The 22,019-nt window shown below is 38.9% G+C and overlaps 1 protein-coding gene across 4 annotated transcripts in view; it reads right to left on the bottom strand.

The window, feature by feature from the left end:
* Positions 1 to 22,019, bottom strand: part of LOC122718568 (protein slit) — a 475,302-nt gene that overhangs the window by 78,838 nt on the left and 374,445 nt on the right. The gene's annotated exons all lie outside the window — the stretch shown is intronic.

Below are 22,019 nucleotides of genomic sequence, written 5' to 3'. Positions count from 1 at the left end.
TAATGGAAAAGATTTCATCTTCAAAAAATAGACACTGTTACTTTACTCTTGTTCAACAATGTCTAACAACGCGAAATTTATGAAAACCAAGTTCATCGATAATGGTTTCAGACAGTTGCCTGATCCGGTAATCCTTTCTTCCGTCAAAGGTCAAAGCTGGATGAGAGGAGGGCGGGGGAGGGGGGGGGGGGAGAATACGATTCTGAAAGGAGGCATCTGTCGACCAAAGGGAGGACGGAAAGTAGATTTCCAAATCTTTGCCTTGAAATTTTGACTGTTCCCTTTTAAAGGAGCCTCCATACCTTGAAAATCCCATTGGGAACAGACCAGCCATACTCTGGGTGAGCAAAGAAGGAAAGGCAAGTGGGCGCGGATCACGGGGAATCGAGGATCCGGGAGAACGTTCCTATGGATCTTTGTGCTTTTTGTAAAGGAATTCTTCGTGGTAAAATACGTGGTAGAAAATAATTCCTTCGTCGTTTTCTTTTAACTGTATTGTTTAACACGGAAGAAGAATTATCTTCTTTAACTCCTAGTATGAATTGTATCAAAGAAAGAAAAAAAAAAAATACAACGTGCTATATTTTTATTGCAAGCATTTCTTCTCCTTCTTCTTCTTCTTTTAAACTATACATATTTTACATAATTGTATTCAACAATACAGCGTGAAATTCTTTAACTGTATCATATTAAACTGCGAAACGATTAAAAATTCTTTACGACGAGTAAAATATTTGCAACCTAATTTAAAAAAAACTTTGCAAAAACGAAAGCTGAAAATAAACTGACCGGGTTTCGCTCATCGCTTAAAACCATCCTCTTAAAACCAACTCATAAACTGACTAACCCCGACCCGAAACATCAAACATCACGAAGCTGGTCTAACTCGAATGCTAGACAAACGGCAGGCAACGCGGCGTCAATCAAGCAAATGCACTTGAAACGCGTGATTAAGTAGATCCTTCTTGTCAAAAGTCGGCCGGAAACACTCCACCCGTGGAAACGAAAATTGAATTAGCCCGAAGATCGCGCTCTCTCGCGAAAGCTTCCGCCACGATGGGTGGCGGCGATTCGAGTGGTGGACGGTCGAAGAGGTTGCGATTATTAAAGAGAGTGCATTCGCCTATGGCAAGGCCCCTGCACTTTGAGGTTGGAATCTCATCGAGCGTTGTTCACCCTCGATAACTCGACAGTTAAATACGGAGAAGAGAGGGAGAGGGACAGAGATGGAGAGAGGGTTTCGTGCGGAAGCTATCGACTTCTGGCTTCCTTCGTTTTCGTTCGTTTCAGATCTCCTCTCCCCCTCCTCCTCCTCTCCCCCCCCCTCGATCTTCCGTATCTGCCGAAGCAGATGGATTACCAGCCCGAATTGAACGAGATCAAAGTCGACTATACCGCGGGGTAATGCTGTATCGAGTTTAGAGACCGGATCTAAAAATACCAATCTCTCTCTTTCTCTCTCTCTCTCTCTCTGCTTTGCGAGTTTTTATTCCTTTCTTCGAGGAGTATTAAGCTCGCCTCGAAGGAGAGAAACGTCTGCGCGAGATTAAGACGGATCCTCGTATGATTATCTCACCGGCGAGGAATTCCATCGAATAATTTTGATCGATCGATCTTTCTTATCGAGTGGGAGGAAAGAGTGGATTTCGTTTTCTTCTTCGTTGATACATTTCTGATTTTGTCTCTAAATGAAGAATATTCGAGTCGGTTTATTTCAATTTTCGTTTTCGAAAATTGGTTTTGAAGAGTTGAGAAAAATTTTCTACTTTTCACGTTAATTAAATTTCGTATCGTAAATAGGTTTTTTAGTATAGTCGTAAATTTCCAGGAAGGCAGGATCGACCAAACGAGAATTTAAAAAGCGAAAATTAAACATTGCCAATAATTCATCCGCTAATCCCGCTTCAAATTTCTCGAGTATTTTCTCCATTTTCTTGCGCAACATTCCGTCCACCCGCGAGTTAAATTTATTTTCTCGATTAATCACCGAACACCTAGCTCCCTAGTAATAATAAACACGTTAAATTCACCTTCGAAACTTTCGGTTTAATACAGAAATTCCCTTCGGTTTAACAGAGGTCTCTTTAACGATGGAAAGTTCATCCGCTCTAATTTCCGCGCAACTTGTGTAAATCGAACGCTTTCAATCTTCAAAATATCCGTCTCGTTAAACGACTCTCTCGATTGCACCTTCAAAGGGGTGAACCGATGGACAAGTCGAAAGGACACGAGGACGTGGAAGAACACGAGTATTGATGGGAAACGAAAGAGAGAGAGAGAGAGAGAGAGAGAGAGAGGGAGGGAGGGAGATTCGTAACGTCGAATCCAGAAAATCGTATTAAACTACACCGCCTCCCCTCTTCGAGTGGTACGTTTAAATAGTGATCTATCCAAAGGCTTGACTCAATAAAGACGATCCCCTGCGCGAATGGCGCACGGCTTGAATACACATGAAGCATGAAACGAGCGTGGAACATAGCTCGTTCACGTCAAAGAGGATCGGAATTAAACGGTAGGTCGCCCAGAGGCAAGTCGATCGTAGACAGCCACTTCCGCCTCCCGCGTAAAGTAACTAGATACCGTTTTATTAAAAATATTCTGTTGTCTTTTCAACACTGATCGACTAGATGGTACACAGTTATTAACTGTGGTGGAAGTGCACATATAACGAGATACTATATGATGGTATTATTTGCAAGAGAGTTTTGGTCAATATGTGCAGAGCGTTGGATACATTCGTAAGACACTTTCAGAGATTCTACGAGGAAAAGTAAAAGTTGGTAAAAATTTGTTGCAAAAATTTTTATGACTAAAGAAACGGAGTCTGGATTTTGTTCCATATCATGTATCATTCTCTAGATTTTTGTACGTTCAAAGTAGTTTTTCATCAAATTCGTAAATATCTTCAATCGAGTTATAAGCAATTCTGGTAGTGCATTGAATGAATTGAGATAGATATTGGTTATAGTGATAATAAAAAAATAATAAATTATTATAGAATATCTCATTAATTTCAAGTCAATTTGAAGTAACCAATTAGATCTCTAAATGACTTTAAAGGACTCCTGAAAAATATAATTATGCGAACAATAACTAATGAATTAAATTTCTTGAATTTTGTCATGAAATAATCTTTCTCCAAGTCTCGAGCAATTTTATTTTCATCATCTCGAACGAGTTTGTTTTTTTTCTGTTTGTTTTCTAATGTAGTCTAACATTCTTCAAAGTGTTTAGAAACGCTTGTGATAACCTTCTACGATTTTATATTGTATATCTTGAACGGATTATAATCAGATACAGATTCACCTGTAGACGGATACATATATAATTCCTGAACCGTGAAATCATCGCACGGCTCGCTGATTTGTATAATCTGTATCGTATATCTGTATCGCGATTTAAATTCTCGTTAATCGGCTTAACTGTAGGTCAGCCGGGCCAAAATACTTTCGGCTAATTAACCGGGCAAATAATTTCGTTGTTTGGTTTCGTTACGGGTGGTTTGGTAATTGCTCGATACTTGGTCTGTTTTTACCGATTGAAATTTTTCCAACTGAATTTCGTAGAGATAGATAATATATTTAATCCGATGGTATAATTTACTTTCAGATGGAAAAGAAACGATAAATTTCGCGATAATTTACTTTTAGGATAGTTGAGAATAAAAATATTTGCTTAATACTTCGATACTTCGTTTTATATTAAAGAGATCAAGGTTAATTTTGTTCCATTAGACGGCGATAATTATAAATTTTGCAATTCTCGAATTCTAAATTTAACAAAACATTTATTCATCCGATAAAATATCAAAAAGCAATTGTAATAATATCGAAACTGATAAGTGATAATATATAACTTATGAAATATTACGATTCCATAAATTTCCAATTATTTCCAAATTTTCAAAATCACTATTTATAATTAACCCTCACGATTCCCTTACGATTCCTTTTATTCTCACGAATAATTCTTTCAATTCTCTCTCTCTCTCTCTCTCTCTTACGCATTCAGATCCAAAAAAAAAAAAAGAATTCACTAAAAAAGAAAAAATAAGATTTCACAGAAACGACAATGAGAACCTCTGCGCAAGTAACGAGTGTGGATAAAAGAGATTAGACGGATGAGTTCTCTCCCGAGGCCGAGAGGAAAGATTTATTAACGATCCTCTCTATCCGCGGAGCCTCGTGTCCCTTTCCACCACGTGTGACGATAGGAAACGAGTCACATCTTGGTTTTTCGCGCCGCGATGCACCACTCCCTTGTCTCGTTTCTTTCCAACCCCCACGAGGACCACCATCACAGAAGGAGGAAATCGTTACGTTCCCGACGTTTTTGAAGCGTTTGTGAAACCGGAGCGCAGGCTGGCAATTTCCATGTAGATTTCTGAAGGGCCTTTTAACGCGGACGATCCAAAGGATCAAGGGCCAAGGAACCAACCATCCGACGATAGAGGCTCGGGAGCTTTTTGATTTCCACAGCTTCCCTTCTCTTTTCCCTTCGACACTCGCGCTCTCTTATTTTCTTTAACCTTCTCCCTGTAACCACGATCGAATTCTTGTTTCACGGTATTTTGGCCAATATATATACGCGACATCTTTGAGGATGGAGTAAGGGAGAAAGTAAGCTCTCCTCTTTGAAGATATATATGTTTTATGTATCGAGTTGTTTCGTGTTCGACTTTGTTAAATTTCTTTGGAAGTAAATTCGATAATTATTGAAAAGATTACAATTTGTACTAATTTTAATTTTGATTTGACTTTTTTCCTCTGCTTCTTTAAAAGAAAATAAATTCATATTCTAATTTGAAGAAAGAAATAAGAGAATATTTCGAGCCGCGATATAAATATGGGATAAGCATCATGTAATTTCGAGAAAAACTTTCGCAATAATTCGTACAAAGCATACATACAAAGTTTGGTAATATGGTGAAGCAACTTATACAGTACAAATATAGTACACGTGCCAAAATATGTTAGAATAGAAACAGATTTTACGATAATTACTTATTAATGTGCGATTCATTGAGGAAAATTTGATTGACAGTAAATTGTTTGAAACGCGGAAGAAAAATGGAGAGAAAATCCTAAGAAGTTGAAATTGTTACGAAACAATTCAAGTATTGTCGTAAAAAGCGTCATTCATTTATTGTATTTAAAGCAAACAAGAGAGATTGGAAATGTAGCGTTAAACGCGCGATCCAACTCGTTACAGCAATTCGTTTCACCCTTTAAAACTCTCAACGCCATGTGTCCGCTGACAGATAATTTTAATTTTCCGCGAACAGTCATGGCGACCGGCTTCCATAAATATCGTTCACCTCGAAAATGGAACGACGTTCCATCCGGAATACACTTAATTTCGTTCGACTAAAGTCACACTCCAGCGGATCCTCGAGATCACCCTGCAGAACATCTTTCTGCCACGCAAACGTACTTTGAACGCTCGAGATTTCTTTGTTCCATACTTGATTCCATACTTGACCCGTCATCATTATTGTTACTCTTTGATTATTCTTTCGTATAGAAAGAAGAAATGTTATAAATGAAATAAAATAGTAACATTAAAATGAAAAAGAAAAATAAAACGAAAGCTTTAAAACATTCAATTATATAAATCACAAGTATTCGATCCTTTTCACTTAACACATTTTTATCTATTCTTCGATAGACTTTACTTTAAATACATTGCAATTTAAAATTTTAAAAATCTTACTATCGAAAGATTACAAGAATCAAAAAAGTTTTAAGCATCTCGGAAGATTTTATACAAAGATTCAATCTTACGAACGAAAAAATTTCGAATATAAACATGTCATCTTCACTGTTAAAAAATCCTCCCCGAAGTTTCGTCCATTTCGTGAAGAAAATCGTGAAGAATCATCGGAATTTCTCACTGTCGATCTTCCGCCTTTCCGCCCATTTTTAACCCATGAATGGAATCCTGCTGCACAAGAGTTTTCTGCCTTCGATAGAATTCTTCGAGTATCCTCGATATCCAGCCAGAGAAAAGAAACACGATGAAGATATCGTTGGGAGGATTTCGTTCAGCCACCGATGTTCCGCCACTCTCGCAAACTTCGAATCCGCAAATGCGAGAGGGGCCCGTAGGCGGAACACTGGAAGCTCGTGTAAAAGGGTCGAAAACGGCCCTATATACGTAAATTATGGGACGTGATGCCGTACACCTGCCGGAGATACAGGGGAATCGTTGCCAGGCCGAAGGCTAAGCCCGTCTAACCGGTACTGCCTTTGTAAAATTTCCAACTATGCACTCCACCGCGACCTGTACCATCATGTACAGGGTGTTGCAAACGCATGAACTTATAGATTTCAATGGGTTCCTTATCCACAGTTAGGAAAAGGCTTCCTAAAGAGTTAAGAAAATTTAGAGAAGAATAAGTTCGTAGAAATAGAGAATAGGAAATTTTCTCAAAATGAATGGATGGATAATTTAATTTAATTTATACGTGAAATGAAGGAATCGGTGGTGTCAATTTGGTAAAAAAAAAAAAAAATTTTGAAGCGACACTAGAAAATATATGCAGGAAGATCGGTTGGAAATTCCTCGAACGAATTTTGATATTTGATATCATTTCGATAGAAAATGATGGGAGTTTAGGTAAAGAGGATATCCTTTTTTATTCGTGGCTTTTCTCGATGAGGATGCGTGTCACGCGCGCTGCGAGATAACTGGTGGTTTGCGGAAAGAACCGATGGTCTGGGGAAAATGCAAGCAGAAGCTTGGCTATCATTTTTGTTCACCCTTTGTGTAAACTCCCGATTTTCCCCCTTTCGTTCCACCGAAAATAAAGCAAAAACCTACAATCGAAACTCGATTGTAAAGAAAAAAACTCGATACAGAAACAAGAACGCAAAAAATATCGAATTTATACGCGTCTTAACGATCCACGCGTCTCCCTCCCCGCAATTTTAATCAATTTTAACCAATTATCTAAACCTTGCTCGTAAAGTAACTCAAGTAATAATAAAAAAGTAATAATAAAAAATTGTTCGTAGAATCGAACTCATTTGCGTGTACGTCCATCCACTTTCGCAAACATTTTCAAAAGGCAAAGAAGGAAGGGAGGAAAAAAGAGGGAGAAACGAGTTCTCCTCCTCCTCCTCCTCCCTCGTTGATCGGGGACGCTTAATCGCTCGATACCTTTTTTAGACAGGAAATAATTAAACCTTAATAACGAAGCCGAAGTGGTTAACCAAAGCGGACGAGGCAACATTAACAGGCACCCGTTTATCTTTTGTGAGACGACCCGCTGACTCCCGATTGGATTAATGCCGCCGGTTGGCAAATCGGAGAAAGAGAAATTGTGTCTGGCTGGCCCCCCTTGTTCCCGATGCTTCTTCTTTTCTACCTTCTCTTCTACTTTTTCCTTCCCCCCTCCCGCCCCTCGATCGCATTCAAACGGCAAGTTGGGGAGGGGGAGGGGACCGGAAACTGCGTGCAAGCAGAGACGCCGCCGGTCTGAATGGCCTACTCCTACTCCTGGCCATTCCACCTCCTCAAAGAAGGAAACCGAACCAAGCAGCAAGATTTGCGTTTGTAATTAAATATTTGCCGGCGGTTAATTGAGTCGCGCGCGCGCGCGCGCGCGTTGTGCTTTTATTCCAATTTCTGGGCTTAAATGAAGGCGGCGCGGGTCTGTCGCGGGTCTGTCTAACGCGGTGCGAGTCGCAGATGCGGATTAAAGCCGTTAAAGTTTTTCGAACAGATGTAGCTTCGATATTAAATATAGCTTCGTTAATTGGAACGCCTTTCCTCGTCTTATTTCGCCTCAGTTTAGAAAAAATTTCTTCCAGGGATTCTTTTAATCGTTGTGGAGGTTTCAAGAAGGCGAGCTTAATTCGATCGAAGTTTTTATTGTTTCGAATTTTTTCGAATCCATTGATATATAATCCATTGATAAGATAAATATATGATTATGGGTTTATTTATTTAATTATGGCGAGTGATATTTTCGTTCCTAGCTTTACAACGAAAGAATTCATAAAGATACAATTCTTTTCCCTCCCCTCTTTTTTAATTGTTAAGAATTCCAGCAAGACGATGTTGAACGTCTACTTTGCGTTACCCGAGACAATGGTGTCGTATTAGTAGAAGAAAATACCGAGATGTAACGAGCACTTGGGAGGAAGAAGGCAAGAGTTAACGAGATATCCGAGCAACAACGAGTTCCCCAATTACATACTGCAAAAGATGGAATTTCTACAAAATTCTACAATTTCCATTAAGCAATTGTACGCTTCTACGCTTCACCATACCGCATTCCTCCGCGTTCTCGAATACCCAAACGACTCTACCCCTAACTCAAACCCGAAGGTGCTAAACAATTCAGAGACGCCGTTCCGAATCCAATATCCCTTGGTCCCTTTATACACCCGCCTCCATATAATATACAAGTTTACGTAAAGCGTAAAATTAAGAAGGCACCGTTGTATCGCTCGAACGCGAGGCAAGCGTTCGTAAAACACGCGTATATCGTTCCATCGATATCGTTCCAGTGGTAGTAGCGTTTCATCCAGCGAATCGCAGCAACGATCCATCTTCTCTACGTACGTTGGGTTTGCCCCACGGTTTACTGCCGATCTCTCAATAAGCCGTGGAATCTCGTCGTTATCTCGACGCGTAGCGGTTGCTCGAACGCAACTGTGCATCCACTTATTACTTAAATGCATCTTTGTACGCTGGTGTTGTAAGCCTCGAAACGGAAAAACCGCTACCGTGTAACGCGTTGCAGCTTTGCTCGGAGCGGGGGGATATTTATCTCGTCTCGTTTTAACCTCCTCGCCACCGGAACCGGGTTGTAACATAACCGTGTCCGCGGTGGAAAAATCTGTCGAGACGTATCTCGCCGTGTAAACCGGTCGCTTTGGACGTTTTGGACACAGCCTCCCCGACGCTGCGCGCATCTGATTGCATTAAACCTTGCGATTGTTATTCCGGAACGGAACGTCGTGTTCTCCTCGTTGGAGGAACGGTCGAGGAGATTGTTCTTAAGGCTGAGTAATTGGCCAGCGTGGTGGTAAGCGTTGGATAATACTCTTGACGGTGTTTTCCTTTTTTTTTTTTTTTTGCTTTTTAAGGGATTTACGGGTTGTAGTTCGTTCCTTCTTCTTCTCGATAAGGATGATTTAACGGTGTATTCTGGTTTCTCAAGAATTGTATTTCATTTTGAAATTTTGAGTTAGGAATAGGTTCGAAAATTTAATAGTATCTTTATTAACTTCTTTTGAAATATTAATCATAATTTTTATTCCTAGAAAAGGAGTGGCTGGTTTAAGTCTTAAGAATCAACTTCTCAAAAAAAAATGAAAGAGAGGGAGAATGAGTGTTCGCAAAATGAGGGGCGAAAATAAGATAAAAGAAACTTCAGGTTGCCGCTAATTGGCGGTGCAGATTGTAGAAAATTACGAAAATTAGAAGACTTTATAGCTATATTTTAACTACCATGCTTCACGTTCATAAATATTCATAAACGGATCCCAAAAATGCTCAAAAATGTATTCAAAAAAAAAAAAAAAAATGATTCATCATCCTTCCATTATCCGATATATACAAAAATATTCACCGTGAATCACCGCGAGAAACGTTAACAGACCGTAGGAGGATCCCTTACACTACACAATATCGACGAGAAATCTCTCTCTGCCCATCCCCGAGATTTCGGTCGAATAAAGGCGACCTAGCCAGCTCCTTTGCGGGCGCAGTTATTCCCCTTGAAACGACTTCCGAAATTGCTCTTCCGCCCCCTCTTTCTCTATCCAATTCGCCCCAGACAGGCCGCGCTTACACACTGTTACACCGAGGTAACCATCTCGTCGGAGGCCCCGTGTATCGGGTGCACAAATGCTATGGGGGTGTGCAGGTTTATACCGTCGTGTCGCGCAGTACATATTATTGTGTGTATTAACCCTATGTATGTTTATTAGATAGCGGCGTATACGATGCAGTATGTTGGTTCAAGGGGTACCGTCGTTACGAGGGACCTCGTTAACAGCGAAATTTATATTGTGCCACACCGGTGGCCCGGTGTGGCGCTGGCCAAATCTTGCTGCATGTTAACGATAGCTATCCAACGGTGACACGACGACGTCTCGTAACTGCTGATGGCCGTCCGTATTTCCGGATTCGAGATCCCCCCATTAAGTAATTGCCGATCGTTGTACCTCTGTGCCTCTTCCAAGGACAGGATATAACCAGGGATAAATTTGGCCTCGATTTGCGGGGGCTAATTTCTTCTCTCGATTAAATCGCTTGGCTAAAATTTCGTTTTCGCGTTTAAATAAATATCGAATGTTGAATCCTTTGCTTTTTTTTTTTTTCGTGTTTCGCGAATCTTCGTGTGGAGATGTATGGGCGAAATGTACCGTGCGATCGGTTGGATAAAAAAGGGAAGATAGTAATAGCTCTAACCGCGATAATTAACCACGTTATGCTCGTGAATATTTCAACGAATGCGGTATATGCGGTGACCTCTTCTGTTTCGACGACACGCCGCTAGGTGTTATCGTGGCGCTCACGTTGCCCAATCGTCCGACTCGTGCATATGTTTATAAGTTAAGTTGTTCGTTAACTTTTCTTTTCTCTTTTTTTTTTTTTTTGGCAAGATATGATGATTTGTTCAATTTGTTTTTTTTAAGATTGTCAATATTTTTTTCTTACGTTTCTTACGTTTCTTGATACAATCTTCAAGAAAAGTTAGCTACAAAAAATCAACATAAGACAGGCAAACTTCCAACAACCGTTTAAAGAGTGGATCCGGTTGAACTTGAAACTACTTCAAAATTGTGCAAGAAACCAGGCAACAAGGGAAAATATTAAATTGACACGAATAATTTTTTTCAAAGAAAATCTGACAACCGCGATGGGACGAGGTCGTCAGAAGTCCTCGAAACTGGCCTCGAGGGCCGGAAGTAGGCGTGATCCAAGTTTCGTGGTCGGAGTAATGGATCAGCCAAGTTTCACGGAAACGTGTGCTTGCTCGTTTGTTGCTTGTTGAAGTGGTCGGAAGAAAAGCATGCAGAAAGAAGCATCGTTGAATCTTTTTTCTTTTTTTTTTTTTCTCTCCTCTCCACTCTTCGCGTGCTCGACCAACGCGAAATCCAGCCACGGATAATCGATGCGAGCTCGCTGTTAATTTCATGCCCGAATAATGATTCTAGAGCTGCGTTTATTGCCAGCTGCCTGGGCGCTAACACGAGCTTCCGTTTTGCTGGCAATTTCGTTGGGTAAACAGTTTCGTTTCGTTGTGCCAAGTACTTTTTCTACATTCTTCGTTTCTTCGTTGTAGTCGTAGCTTTAGATTAGGTCTATTCACGTTTCAATTTTTTTTCTCTTTCTTTCTCTCTCAGATTCAGTTGGAACATAATTCAGTTGCAAGGCATTTAAAAGCGAAACAGAGAAGAGAATCATGAATTCTTGTTGGGACACGTGTTGAGTAATTTGTTGAGTGAACGGGTTCATTCAGGTTGTAGGAAATACGTTTCATTTGCATACGTTTTTATAGAAGTATGATTGATTAAAATTTTATTTTATTTTGCTTTTTTCTCATATTTTCTTTTTTCTTTTTTCTTTTTTGCGTGAATATTGAGCGAATTTAATAAGTCGTTTCTAGGAAAATGAAATTGAGCTTGTTGATTTTTCCAAATATTTGTTTTTTCCAGAGGATTTTTTTTTTTGAGATTGGTATAATGATAATTTTATTCAAAAAAATTTTAATCAAAAATCTTTTCACGTGAAACATTTCACTTTAAACAGAAAATTGAAAATATTTTCTTTTTTGAATTATCCAACTTGAAACAATAATTTTTTTTTAATATCTTTATTTAATAAATATAAATGTCATCGTTACTAAAATGAATTTTTCAACATTACATTAACAATATAACGTAATAATCCCAATAAATAGCTATGTCATTGTTACGTCATTCCTTTTGAAACTTGGTCAAATTTCCATGAAATTTTGTCGTTGAAATAAAATAATTTTACACACACATATATATCTTTTTTATCGAGAGATGCGTCAAATGCTTTTGGGAACAGCTGTAACATTTTTCTTCGTTACAAAATTTCTCCTACCTTTGTATTATTCGTCCGCTTTGATACATCTTTTCCACGTACCACGCAGATCGCATTGTTATGCGATATACACTGGATTTCATTGCTATATATAAATTTTTTACAACGCCTCATTATTGTTATAAATCTTCCTCTGAGTTCATGTTTCACTTTACATCAAACATTTTTGCATCTCCGCTTTGATTTGTCACACTATTTCGTTTCTCGTGTCGCTTGCTCCACATAATTACAGAATTCTTCAACGTGTGTATTATATATTTCGTTTTTTAAACTTTTCATTTGTTCATATACAATTCCTCCTCTGACCTGATATTTTATTTCATTTTCATTCCTTTTCTCTTTTTATTTTTATAACGTCAAGTGATTTTATTGTTCTGATTTTCACTTGTTCGAGTCATTCTGTTACAGAAAATGTCTCATAAAATATAGGACAATATAGGAATAGAAATAAAAACGAAGAATGAATATTAAAAATAGAATTTTTTCAATTTTGATATCGATGAAATAAAAAAGGAATTGAATATCTTTTTATTGTTCATATTGTAATATGTGAATAATAATGTATATAATAGACAGATTATAAATAATTGACAACTATAATTTCTGCTACATTTGTAAATATTTCATATCAATCAAAATGTATTTTTCTCACGAGATAAGAGGAAAATTTATTCGCATTCTCTGAAAGTATGTTGAAGGATGCAGGAAATAAAAAAATTTATTTAAAAACTAAAAATGTTACTATAAAACGACAATGAATGTCCCTTTCACGCATACTGGAATGTTTTCCATTAATTAAAGGATATAAATCCATCAGCTCCATTTTGTCAAAAAGCCACAAATAATACCAAAAATAAATTTATTCTATCAAAATGAACGATAAATTATATAAATACAATAATATAAATTTTACAATTGAAATTTTCGAATCGCAAAAATTTATAATTCGCTCCCTCCCAGAAAAGTGTCAATGATTTAATCTACCAGTTATCATTTCCTTTTACTATATTTATCTCAATAAAAAAAAAATATTATCCAAACAAAAAAACCTGAAATTCTGCTGTGCCATAATCAATCATAATTTCACGTTATGCGCGTTAAACACGTATCACAAGATGGCCGATTATTTTTAACGAACGCCTCCGTGGGAATAATCCGAAACGATCCCGTAATCGTCGCACGATTGCTTCTTCCGAGCATTTCAGAGGAAAAAAGAAGGCAAAAGAGCTAACCGTTTCAACCGTTCCCCGGGTTGGAAATTGACCGGTTGAAAATTGGGTATTAAGAGCATGTAACGTCACGTGGGTAACACGAGCTCGCGTGGAATTTCTTATTAAAGCGGGCCACCGAAGACCTAGAAATTTCCATCAGCCATACCGCCTAAAGGAAATTAGCGGCGAAACGAGCTCTTTTGCTCGAGGAAGTTGGAGCTAACGAGCTCGACCGTGCATACACGCCGGAAAAAAGTATGTAGTAAAACTGGCCCGCACGATCTAAGACCGTCCGTAAGACGATGAAACGTAGTTCGCGACACGGCCAGCAAGCTTCCGCGCGTGCAAAAAGTTTTAACGAAGTGGAACGAGCAACCTGACGAATTTGCGGGAAAATCTCTTCGATGAAAGTTTCAGTCGTGCAATCGAGTATCGTGTTGCGGTGATTTTTTAATCAATCGACGAGATTAGCTTTTGCAAGAACCTCTTCAAATACGTTTTTCGACAAAAGTATCGAAAGGAATCGTTTTTTTTTTGAAATTTCTTCGAAGTCTCAATCGATCAATATCCTGATTTCTAGAATCCAAACGAATACACCATGCATCCACATAACATCTATCGATGAAATTAAAAGATTATTTCATAGGTCGGATCGAGACAGACATACCAACAGATACACTTAAGATGTATCCAATGTCCATGAGATCCATTGACTTACGATCGTTCAAACTTGGAATGGTCCTCCATTAAAGGATCAGATTGGTTGCATTCAAGATACGTAGCCGAACTTCTGATCGGCGCACTTTCATCAAGAGGGAAGATCGTAATTTCCCGTCCTTGCCTCCGGGAACACGTCGCCGGTATGGCGCTTGTTGAAACGTCACGCGGATACGGGGGGCTCGCGCTCACGTCGACCGTACTTACGCCGACTTATGTAAGGGCGCACGTAAGTGCGGCAAATTGCTCGTAAAACGTGCCTCGGGTGTTAATTTACCCGCCAGCGTCAAAGTAAATACGGAATTACTTTCGTGCGAGTAAGTAACACGGGTCTGGACGTGCGAGACGGGACATACCGGTCACCATTCCCTCCCCTTTTCACAGGGCGCAGGATCACGTGGAAACGCGGTCCCACCGCTTCTTTAAATCTGACCAGACGCAATTCGAATGCCGAAGCGTCCTCCACGGGACGTGAACCGGGTTCACGTAGGTTTCTTTGCCGCAATTACCGCACGTGAGACGCTTTGCATACTGGCTACCGGCTTTGGACATGCAAAACAGCCGCAGGAGGAACATTTTCGTGGTGAAAACGCGGTTCGAGATGCATAGGGGAGACGAAACAATGGGACGATACGCGACGATGGTTTTGCGCTTCTGGACATGTATATATATATATATATATAGAGTGACGATTTGACAATTGTTGTATTGGTATTAGAAACGAATTTTGTTTTAATATAGTGGATAATATCTCGAAGAATTATAAAATAAATGATGAAATAATTATGAAAATCGATGGAAACGTGGGACCGATGGGATTAAGCTGTAAAGATGGAAATCGTCATCGAAGCTGAGACGTGTAGCGTGCTCCGTTTTGCTTTTATTCCGATTCCGGCACGTGAGATTCTTTGCCTTCGATAAGCTAGTTGCGGGAAGCAAATTAGATGCAGGGCGAATGAAATTGATATTTCTAAACGAAACGCGAATTTTTAAAGCGACGAACGAACGGGACGAACCGTTTAATTAAACTTACCATCGCATTTTATACTTCTCGTATTTTACATTCTTTATCAAATATCTGCACGGTAATTCCATTTACATAAAACTCCCATATACATCCCACGTACCAAAAGAATCATCGAGGAAATTTACAATGTACCACAAAACAGTCACGAAAATCTCATAAATATCGTACGAATAAACAAACTTGAAGAGTCTTCAATCGTATATCGGGAATCCTATTCTCAAACGAACTCCCGTCACCGCCCCCTCCCTGAATATTTACGAATCGAGCAACATCGGCTCGATAACTGCGTCTCACAATAAACCGATATTTACGAGACACCCGTTATACACGGAGAGACGAACGAGCGTGCAACGCGGGTATAACTGTACAGAAAACGGTGCAACACGATACGTTCGAGGTATCCATAAATTCGTCGTTGGTTCACGGTAATGCTTAATGGCGACAGCCGAAGAAATTGATAATCGACGATCCCCGCGAGAGTGCGTTGCGCCACTACCACCATCCTGCCATCTTGCGGATGTTGAAAATCAACTCGGTCCCACTTTTCTAACGCAATATTTACGATACTCTCGTCTCTCTTCGTCGCTCGTTCGACTTCGCCTGTACGAGAGAGCGAGAAGAAGGTGGAAAGAGGATTGGCAGCGGATTTTTACAACGGACAAAACGATGCTGCGAAAGACGTTGCAATTAAAATACCGTGGAAACCGTGGTTGGAGACACGCGATATATCATTTCTGTGTACCAGTCGTATCCAGTGGTGCAAGCGTGTTGTTCATCGTTTTTAGCGCGGCTTAATATTCACCGCGATTAAAACGTGGGGGCATCAGCGATATCGCGTAATTGGAAAACGTGACGTTCGGTAAATACATCGCGCGAATTTTCATCGAATCGAGACTCGCGCGCAAAAAAAAAAAAAAAAAAAAAGAAAAAAAGAAAAAAGAAAAGGTAAGCGAAAAAATTAATTAAAGCTGGCTAGTGACGGCGATGGATAGTTGAAGAGGGAGAAAGAGAGAGAGAGAGAGAGAGAAAGAGAGAGTCAAAGGGATTCGCGCGGTTTTAAACGGTTAATGACTCGAAATCCTGGACCTACTTTTCCCTCCACAACGAACTTTTCTTCTTTTGGATTACACGAATTCCCCTCGCGAATTTTTAGCACGAGGATATATTCTCGCCAATTTTGAGATTGCACGGTTTTATCGGTCTTTTAATTGGAGAGATTTGAAGTGGATTTTGGGAGATTTTACTCCTCTTTCGGGATGAAATTTATTAAGTAGGTCACGGTAGCCGAATATTCGAGATCCTACCGATTTTATTTTCTTCTGTATGGTGATTTTGATTTTATTTATTTATTTTTTTTTTTAAGAGAAAGTGAGAAAGAAAAAACGATAGATAAATATTGAAAAATATTTGCGAAGAACATTGTACGATAAATTTCTCTCTTAACTGATCCCTATGAAACCGTATCTCTGATTAAACAAACAAATATCCGATTCATCCGAAAATATATGCCAAATATAATTTCTAGATTGTAAATGCAAAAAATAAAACAACAACGAAAAATAAAATGTATGTGGATGTTATTTGCACGTAGAGAAAGAAAAAAAATACTACAAAAATATTATACAGAAATTGGATCACACGATATTTAATTATCAAAATAATATTTTCGACTAATAATATTATTTCAAAGGATATCTCTTTAAAACGAAAATTCACACATATTAGTATTCTCTAAGAGTTCAAAGATTAGCATTTTAATCTTGAAATTGGAATACTTGAGAAATTACGTCGGACTAAGAAGTTTTGATAGAACAAGCGAATAGTTGCGAAGTTTTAGAGAAAGGGAATAAATAATTAGGCGAAGATAATTTTAAATTAGTAGTCCATTGAAGAATGCAATAAAATTTGCATCAACCAGTTAATTTATAAACGAGATGAATATATAATGACGCGTTTAAGAAGTCTACGTTCTATTAAATTATTTATGGAAATCTTTAATAATTCTATCGACGTGAAATGAATTATTTGTAAATACTTTATATTGCAATTTCATTAACATAATTCATTTAACGTAACTGAGAAACAGAAGAAGAGTTTAAAATATTCTTTGCTTATCAATATTATTATTATATTAAAAAATATTCGTTCAATAATTAAATATATATATATATATTTTACGATAAATTTATTAATCTTGATATCGAATCTCATAAATTATTAATAAAAGTCATAAGTCATAAGTCATATTAAAAAAAGAAAAAAAAAGAGCAAAGATAAACACAGAAATTTTAATTCACTTCCATTTCATTTATTTTATTTACTTTCATTAAATAACTCGAATATTGTAATAACTATAATATAAAGTTATTAAAGTACACTTCATTTGCATGGTGCAGATTTAATTACAAATTAAATTGAATTTAAAGTTTTAATAATATTTCATTTCAAACGTATCTCTCCTGAAATCTCATAAACAAATATCTCATAAATTGCAATAACAAATATGATTCTACGTTACACGATAAATTATCATTTCCAATTTATTTTAACTACTGCACCATTTTCAATTTATTCTTCATATAAACGAATAAATATAGAATAAAATTACAATTAACAAAATCATGCGCAAATCAACCATTACTTTACACCCGGATATCATTCCAAATTTACTCCTCCCTTAAATAAATATTATGAAAAACGAGAACCCGTTAATTTATAAAATAACAATCAAACATAATTATTTTCTCATATAATTATTTCATCGAATCTAATCTAAATCTGTCCAAAAATCTCCCAAATATTTTTGAATTACATTCGATCTTACCAAAATTCTCCCCTTCCCCGAAAACCATTCGATCGAGGTCCTCCCATCTACGAGAAATCGAAATTGGAGGAGAGATAGGGGGCCAGTAATGGAAGAAACACGAATCGGTGACACAGGTGAGTCGTATATCGTCGCTTATCGCCATATAATCGTTCATCGAGAGCGTGGCAGCATAAGTCTGTGGTCCGGGCATAAACGTATCGGTCCAGCCACGGCTTCATAAAGCGGAATGGTCGCCTCCTCGTAATTCCACGGTTGCTAATTATCGTTGCCAAGCAGCCGTTCCGTCGAATATTATCGCGATTCCCCTCGCCCGTTTACGACACTCCGCCATGAAATTTAAAGCCAACCGGGGGAAGGGGGAGGGGGCGTTCAAGGCGACCCCCTCACCGACGATGAGTTCGCAGTTTCACGAGGAATAAACGATCCCGAGTAATTAAAAGATGTTGAATGTCGAGTAGGAATCGATACACAAAGGCTCTCGCCATTTTTAAATGATTTACAAATCAATCGGAATCTTTGGATCAGATATTTTTGGGATTATTATTCTTTTTTTTTCTTTCGATATTTGCAGACGGATCGTGCAAGAGAGAATATTTCGATATTTCAAAGTGTAATGGATCGTGTAATTGCTGAAGATGGATGTATTCGTTGAGAAAACGAATGAGTCATAGAGAAAGGTGGTTAATGAAGATTTTCTAGGATTGTAGATAATTTATGGGATTCTTCCCTCTCAAGTTGAGGGAGGGAATTATCATAACAATTTGCTAATTATCATCATAAATTACCAATTAAACGGAAATAAAAGATCCTCGAGAAGCAGAGAAAAGAAATAAAACAAATTTGATCATTTTTTCATCCAATCATAGATCATCCAAGAGCCAACCTAATCTGTCACAACTCTAAAACAAACATCACATCTATCCTCGTACGACTTACATCGAATCAGTCTCAATTAGTACTCTCGACAAAACGTTCATCATCATCATCATCAAAAAAAAAAAAAAAAAAGAAAGATGATATCAAAGCTGATATCAAAGAATCAATAAGAAAAATAAACCCCTTCGACATAATTATCTTAATCTTATCCTGTGTGGACCACCCAAGAATCTCGCCACGTTCATGGAAAATCCACAAGATCCAAGACCCAGAACACCAGACTCGAAGACTCGCTTAACCACAAGCCCCTCTCATCGATTAACCACCTCCTTATCCCCCGGATCTCGCCGGTAGCTGGCTCGCATTCCTCGGGTCTAACGTCAAGTTTTTCCTGTTGGCCGCTCGCTAAAATCGCTATCCATCACCGAATCAATTAGCAACTTCTCAATTACCGTGGCCCCCTTTTTTCCTCTCCCCTCCCCCCCTCTTTTTCTCTCTCTCTCTCTCTTTTCCAGGTAGAAGAGGAGCTGGAAACTCTCGCTCTCGAACCCTCCGGTAACCGATCGATGATCGAACGATGAGTTGGCCCGCGCCGCGGCGAATTTACGAGCGAGACGCGTTTGATTTACGACGCGTACACAGGGCCCTTTCCCCCTTTTCGTTGATCCACGATCGATCCGCGCCAGACTGGAGAAGGATCGAGGGGAGAAGGAGGGGGAGGTGGAGGGTTTGCGGCGAGCAAACACGCGATACGGCCAAGTTAATCGTTATTCTTGTCGGTCGGATAATTAATAGCCAATCAGCGAGCGTGTCGGGCTGAATGTTAAGCAGAATCCGCGGCTCCTCTCCGTTTTCGGACCTCCACCCTCTATCCCCCCCTCCTCCGCCTCCCTTGCGGTCGTTCATATGTAACCGCGGGTGTGTTTTCGGCCGTGTACATCCGTCTGCGTCGATATCTCGCGGTTTTGGGAAATGATGGACAATTTCGAGCCCGCGCGGGATTCGCGCCAATTTTGAATTGCAAAGACGATGATTTTGGATTCCAAATGGGACGAGAGGTTCAATTTTTCTTCCCCTGGAGCGTTAATTTTATTTTTTCTTTTTTCTTTTTTTTTTGGAGGAGTTTGAGGATGTTTGAAGGATGCGTAGTCGTTGAAATTAAGATTAAGTAGATTTGGAAGATGATGGGTAGTTTTGGTGAAATGCAGGAATTTTTGAATTGCAAAAGTGATGGAAATTCAATGTTTGATCTCTGAGATCATTAATCTTCTTTATTTTTTCCGGAGGATTTTAAAGAATGCTTGAGGGAAAGTTTGAAAAGTGATGGATGCATTTAGAAAATGATGGGTAATTTTTGGTTCGCGTTGAAAGCGAGAAGTCTTTGAATTGCAAAAAATGCAGATTCGTGATAAGAAGTCCAGTTTTTAATCCCTCAGATCATTAATTTTCTTTGTCTTTCCGAAGGAGTTTGAAAGATATTTGAAAGAAAATTTGTAAATAGATTTTTGTAAATTCCTTTTCGAAATTCCAATAATGGAATATATTCGTGCAAATCAGTTAGATGATTAATTCATCTATGCAGGCAGAAAACGAAACTGTTGACGTTGCAACGAAGAGAAGAGAACAAAGTGGTATTATTGTAGCGTAGTAACAAGTTGACGATCATAAAACGACACGTAATCACTTGAACTCGATCGATTAGGTTGACATCGTTGAAAGCCATTCGCTTATGAAGAATAAAAAAAGCTTCGTTTCATGATGATCAATCTTCTACTCGGCAAACAATTATTATCCAATAATTCCTTTATCAATCATATTATGTTCCTTTCTAAAAAAAAAAAAAAAAGTAAAATATAAACTCGATCGAATCTATCACCCTATTCCATCAATTCCAAAAAAATTCATCAACCATCCAAAATCATCAGAACTCATACGTTCCAATTATTTAGTCACTTACAATTACTCCTATCACTAAATGATAAAAATCCTAAAACAAAGTCAAACTAAACTCGATTCAACGCAATGATTTCAATATACCAACCAACTGCTACAAAATTTATCAACCTGTCTATCCAGAATCAAACAGTTGGAAAGCACACCCTTTACCACGAAATTACCCGTATCACAGGGCTCGTATGCATTCAAACGGCATACCAGCAACAAACTAACCAGACAACATTATTATTGTCCCATCAGGAGTGGTCTCTATTGCACTGGCCTTCGTTGCAACCGTCTTTCGGGATGCACCGTGCACCATCTCTTCCTCTTCTCCATAGGTGGCGCTGCGTGTACCGCTGCATGCGGCTCGTTCCGTAGGAGGAAAATGCATACGCGGCAGATGCATGTAGCAGATAGACGCCTCGGGGAGCGTGAATTCTAAATGAGGATAATGTAACGCGGCCCACAAATAATCCTGTGCATGTGCACCGCTCGTCCAATCCTTTCTATCTACCTTTCTTATTCTCTTAACGTTCGGCTATCATCTGTGCACTCTTGAGTAAAGATACTCGCAGACCTTTGGCGCGTTCAAACGTGTATAGCACGCGTACAGATCCGGGGACCTACTTTGAAATTATCCACCTCTGATCTTAACCGTGGATCCATCGATCCATACGTTCTTCTGATCAACGGAAAATATTCATAAATGCTCGTTAAACTCGATGGAAAATGGATCGCTTTTCTTTGTTCTTTTTACGCAGGTATTAGTATTACATCGTGGAATTTAAGCTACATTCTTTTTATCTACGTGCTTTTGGAATCTTTTAGAATGAACCTAGTGTGATATATGTAGATTTTATTTTTGAAACGAGAGTACCATTGAATGTTTCAAATGTTTTAATTCCTCGTGAGAATTGATTGGAAAATTTCTTTTTGTAATTAAAAGTAATTAAGAATAAAGTTTTCATTCGAATTTTTTCTATGTTACGATATTACTGTCATCAACAACCGCCTAATAAGACAGTCCTGAGTCAAGTCTGAGGAAAGTTGATAATTAAGACGAGCAGCGGCACGAGGGTTGACGGCCGGCCGACTTAGTCGCAAAATGTTTGAAACGGAAAAGAAGCTCCGTGGGTTAATTACCCCATCCTCTCCCCCTCCTCCCTTTGGAAACTCGCCCCTTGTGTATCGCGCGTGCACGCGGCTCGTTCGCGTACGCCCGTTCCGAGTTGGATTTACACCGAGCTCGAAGCGGCGATTACAAGTGGTGGCCGGTTCACCGGAACCACCCTCCTCGCGGAGTTTGGATCGCATAATGATCCCCGGGGCT

Source organism: Apis laboriosa, unplaced genomic scaffold (genome assembly GCF_014066325.1).
Source record: "Apis laboriosa isolate Shangri-la unplaced genomic scaffold, ASM1406632v1 scaffold64_cov150, whole genome shotgun sequence".
NCBI classification, from domain to species: Eukaryota; Metazoa; Arthropoda; class Insecta; order Hymenoptera; family Apidae; genus Apis; species Apis laboriosa.
This window is presented reverse-complemented; position numbering and strand designations above follow the sequence as displayed.